Source organism: Sinocyclocheilus rhinocerous, unplaced genomic scaffold (assembly GCF_001515625.1).
Source record: "Sinocyclocheilus rhinocerous isolate Xijiao unplaced genomic scaffold, SAMN03320098_v1.1 scaffold220, whole genome shotgun sequence".
Taxonomy (NCBI): Eukaryota; Metazoa; Chordata; class Actinopteri; order Cypriniformes; family Cyprinidae; genus Sinocyclocheilus; species Sinocyclocheilus rhinocerous.
Window position 1 is genome coordinate 57,021 of NW_015666573.1, and position 5,081 is coordinate 62,101.

At 34.0% G+C, this 5,081-nt stretch overlaps 1 protein-coding gene across 1 annotated transcript in view; it reads left to right on the forward strand.

The window, feature by feature from the left end:
* The first annotated feature begins 2,324 nt into the window (after positions 1–2,324).
* Positions 2,325–5,081, forward strand: part of grap2a (GRB2 related adaptor protein 2a) — a 13,967-nt gene continuing 11,210 nt past the window's right edge. Inside the window, exon 1 of the mRNA XM_016544330.1 lies at positions 2,325–2,343. The gene's annotated coding sequence lies outside the window, so the exon portion shown is untranslated. The remainder of the gene's footprint in view (positions 2,344–5,081) is intronic.

The window sequence follows — 5,081 nt, forward strand, 5'->3', positions numbered from 1 at the left end:
ACATCGCACACCCCTAGGCTAGATATTTAATTCTTCTTTGCTTAGTGATTGTTTGGTACACCTAATTCACTGATCATAGTAAAATCATCTTTTATCTTAGAATTAGGTTCTCTCAACGATAACGAGGACAAGACAAAAAAAAATTATAAATAAAAAAAATTGCATCATACGTATGTATATAAAGTTGTATTTTATTTTATTATTTTTTTTTTTTAATAGGGGGCTGGTTAGGGGGACGGGGACCCCCAAGAGCTTTGACACAATTCGAACACTGCTCATAGCTACATACCACAAATGTGCTAATAAGAACAGTAACCCAGGGGTTAGAAATGTACAGTGTGAAACATCAGCTTATGGATACCCAGGGTTAATTGTTAGGTTATTATGACTCGAGAAGCGTTTTTTAAAGTTGAATTTAACTTGAGCGACGCGTTTTTAGAACGGCGTAATGGTCTATCTAGAACATTTACAAAGAAAATAATGGAAAAGAGTGCAGTGAAATATGAAAGCTCGTTTAGTGTGAACAGGCACTTAGTAGCCGGACCTTCTTTTTCTGTTTATGGTCATGACATAAAAATAAATGACATTTTTGTGTCATTTATGTTTGTTAATTTTTACCCGCCAAAAATCTAAAAAAATTAAAAAAAATTGCATCATACGTATGTATATAAAGTTGTATTTTATTTTATTTTTTTATTTTTTTTAATAGGGGGCTGGTTAGGGGGACGGGGACCCCCAAGAGAAAGAGGAAATGTCATTTGACAGAGCTCAAGAATAAAAAGTGCCAACAGGAGAAAGGAGACATGACTTCAAACAGAGAAAAAGACATGTCTCACTCACTTTGTTCTCACTTTGCCATAAAAACATTGCACACCAGGAACTTTATTGCATATATAACCAGGAAATTACCTAATACCTTCTGTCTAAGAACACGTAATTGTGTCAGTAAGGTTTTTTTTTTTTATGTTTTTTGAAAAAGTCTCTTGTGCCCACCAAGGCTGCATTTATTTGAACAAAAATACAGTAAAAATAGTAATATTGTGAAATATTACTGCATTTTTCCCCAATATATTCAAATGTAATTTCTTTTTGTGATGGCAAAGCTGAATTTCCAGCAGTCATTACACCAGTCGTAAGTATCCCATGATCCTTCAGAAATCATTCTAATATGATGATTTGGTTCTCAAGTAATGATTCTTATTTTTATCAGTGTTGACAGCAGTTCTGCTGCTTAATAAAACCATGATTTTTTCAGGATTATTTGATTAATAGAAAGTTCAAAAAGAACACAATTTCGTTTTATTTTTTTTAATGTACAATGTAAAAGTCTTTATTTTCATTTTGATCAATTTAATTCATAATTTCTGAATAAAAGTATTCATTTCTTAAATAAAAAAAAAAAGATGTAGGCTAATGACCACAAACGTTTAAATGGTTGTGTATATGTATGCAGAATGTTCATATAGTGGACAATAAATAAATCTTGATTTGTTAATTCAGTTCATGTAAATTTTTATCTTCCCTCTTACCAGGTCAGTCTTTTGGAAACCATTTAGATGCACATAACGTGTCAGATAACTTGCCTCTGTGTGTCTTAGAGCATGAAGGATTGTAAACAGAAATACACTCTGTAGTGCAAATAGACTACATATACACTGATTAAGTTATTTAATTCATTCATTTAGGATAAAATAGTGATTTGAGTTACAGTCATAGTTATAAATATAAGTTTGGTACATACCGTATAGTCAAAAGACATCTAGTCTATACAAATCCATACAATCATCTACTTCTAATGAAAAGTAATGCTGTGAAGTTTTAAGCTGGTCTCTTGCCTTACTTGTTTGTTCAGTTGCACTTTGAAAAACTGAAAGTTCTGAAATGACATCAAGCAACCAACAAGAAACACTGTTTGAGCAAAACTGAGATTATTCTCATGTATGAGCACACTGGATAACATTTTGTGACCGTGCATGTGTGGGGACATCTGACTGTAGGGTTGCCACCTTCAGCGAGGCAAAATAAGGGACACCCATTCAAACGTATTGTTTTGATACGGGACGCATCATTTTACCTTTAAATATGGGACGATTCCGTACTTTAAGGGACGGGTGGCAACACTATCTGACTGTGATGTTCCACGAAAAGGCACAGAAAAGGCACAAAATCATGCAATCATTATCTGTATGTCCCTTGCACAAAATCTTACCCCTAAACCAATGTGTGTTCTCTTCCAGGTGTGAGCGGGTGTCTCCCACTGAAGGAAGGAAGCAGGATGCCGTTGTAGATGCCTTCTGCCAGATATATTAGGCAGAAATGTTAATGAGATAACATCTCAATCAGGTATCAAAACTACTTCTTAGTCTTTTCTCATACACTGCTGATTGTATAGTAAAGCATTCATTTCATAAAATGCATAAAATGGAAATAATCACCTTTCTGCCAAAACAAGGTCTGTTATGTGGTGTTGAAATTGCTTTCAAACCTGCTATTTAAATTGTTAAATATCAGTAGCATGAGTGCTCATTTTATTCTAGAAGGAACATAGAATGATTCACAAACTAATGAAACGCAATTATAAAATCGCCTCGCTGCCAATTCTATGACTCAATTCATTGCTGAAACTAAGAAAAGACCCAGAAGAGAACGTTAACAGTTCCCCACCATCTTCGCCTCATTCTGTGCAAAAAAAAACCAAGTTCTGACTAGTTTTATCAGAGCAATCTTACAGTCAAAAAGCACATCATGTGCTGATAAAAGTGCTAAACTTCATACTCAAACCTACAAATTACATTTTAAAGGAGTGTACTATATGCATCTTTAGTATTTCATTCTCCAGCACATGCACACTGCACTGATTTTAGGGTAATGATTCTATATTTTATATTTGAACTTGAGCCAATGAAAAATAAATAACTTGCCCTTAGTACAAGTTATTTATTTTTCATTGGCTCAAGTTAAAAATATATAGATGTGAATCATTACCCCTACATTTTTTTAATTGGATGAATGAAACATTTTTTTTCAGTGTGTAAAAAGCACTGTAAAATTTATAGGAGATATTTCTATCTGATCTGACTCTCAAAATGACTTTTCTATGGTGTAACCTAGCTAAATTGATGCCTTTTAGGACCTTTACTGTGCATCAAGCCAAGCATGACCAGCTGAGTGACCAACACATAATGGCATGCGTTTATAGACAGTACTGGACAATAATTATATAACAGACGGTCAGGATACAGCAGCGGAATTCCATTTACTTCTGCATTCTGACCTGTCTGAGGTCGTGTTCTGTGTTCTGTCAGGAAGCCTAACTTAATAATTGACAGACAAGGAAGGATATTTGTCAGAAAGGGAGTTAGAAAAGGAGTTAGCCCAGAGTTACCGCAGCTCAGATCCACCTGGACAACAGCTATTTCAGAGGGCTCTTAGAAATGAGGGGTCACATTTTCTTTCTTTTTCATATTTTCTTTCTTTCTTCTCTGCCTATACACTGTAAAAAATGACCGTGAATTTAACGGTAAAAGACTGTAAAAATGCTACAGTAAAAACCTGTTAAATGGTTAACGGTAAATTCCCCTACTATATACGGTGAAAAACTGTATTGGACATTACATGTATTGGACATTAATTTTACGGTAGTATACTGTTTTTGGAAGTGAAAAAGACCGTATCATTTACAGTGAATAACCGTAAATTGACATTCCCATAATTCCCTGCATTACATTTCAAATTTGATGTTTTTTTTTTTTAAATAACTATGTTTCTTTTTAGTTTTTTCTTATCAGTTTTGTATATTAGGGTTGTGTGTTGCACATTAATGTTGTTAAATGAATGTTTATTGCATTATTTCAGTTTCATGTGTGTTACCATGATGGTGTTTGGTGTTTGTGTGAATGACACTGTGCACCTTCTATATATGTTATTATTTAAAAGCTGCTTGTGATAGGCTTTGGTTCATCGTGTGACTTTCTCATCACCACCTGCATTTGGTGGTTATCAGTGTATTACAAAGGTACAAAACAGATTTTAGTACTTCAATAGGTTGGTATATAATAACATTTTATCAGTTAATGAAATTACGGTATTTAACTGTAAATTTAAGTTACAACCGTAAAACCTAAAACGTTGCTACCGTATTTTTTACGGTAAAATTCCGGCAACCACAGCTGCCGGTTTTCTACCGTAAATTTTACAGTGTACATCTCTGTACTTTTACCATTTTGTTAAACGTAAACTTGCTTAAAACATTCAAAAAACACATGGAGAATTTTTTTGTCAAGCTGATGCATCTTATGTGGCTTGAGGTGTTGGCCTGATTCCTGCAGGTGCATAAAAGATTTGCGCAGGGGGAACCCCACCGAACTATAAGCGCTCTGAGCACATTACTTCCTAACCCGGACCATATTATCAAAGCTTGAACATCCATGAACTTGAGCAGGAACCAGCTTAATCAAATTGTATGTGCTTGAAAAATTTTGTCTGGGTGTTGCAAAATGCTTTAATAGAAACAAGCATTCTTATATGGTGTGTTAGAGAGAGAAAGAGAGCGAGAGAAACCACACATTTCCAGCCAGTTGATCTCAGTTGGATTTCCTGCCGCATGCTTTGCCACTCTAGCAGAAGTGCAGAACTTGTGTGTTCCTTCTCTCTAAGTGCAGATGTTACTCATACAGACAGTTATTTAACACTTAACCAGAAAAAAAACGACAGGAAATTGCATATTAAGCTACCTATATACAAACCAGGCAGATGTTTTAAAATGTTATATATCAAAATAAATAGCTTTGGGAGTGTTCCATTTACATTGAGTTATACGTTTTAAAAATGGTTTCAAAGTGTTTCGGTAACCACAAAATTTACATTACAAGATAATCATATATTTAGACATCAAAAATATAATACAAAAACGTAATGTTTTGTTTAAAACGTCTTTTAGATAGTCATTTAGCTAATGCGGTAGGCTACCAAAATACAATATTGGGTTGTGCAAGACGATCTCCAACAGAAAATTAGTGACAGTATCTTTTTTTTTTTTTTTTTTTTATAATTTCAAATGAGTATTCAACATTTTATGTCTC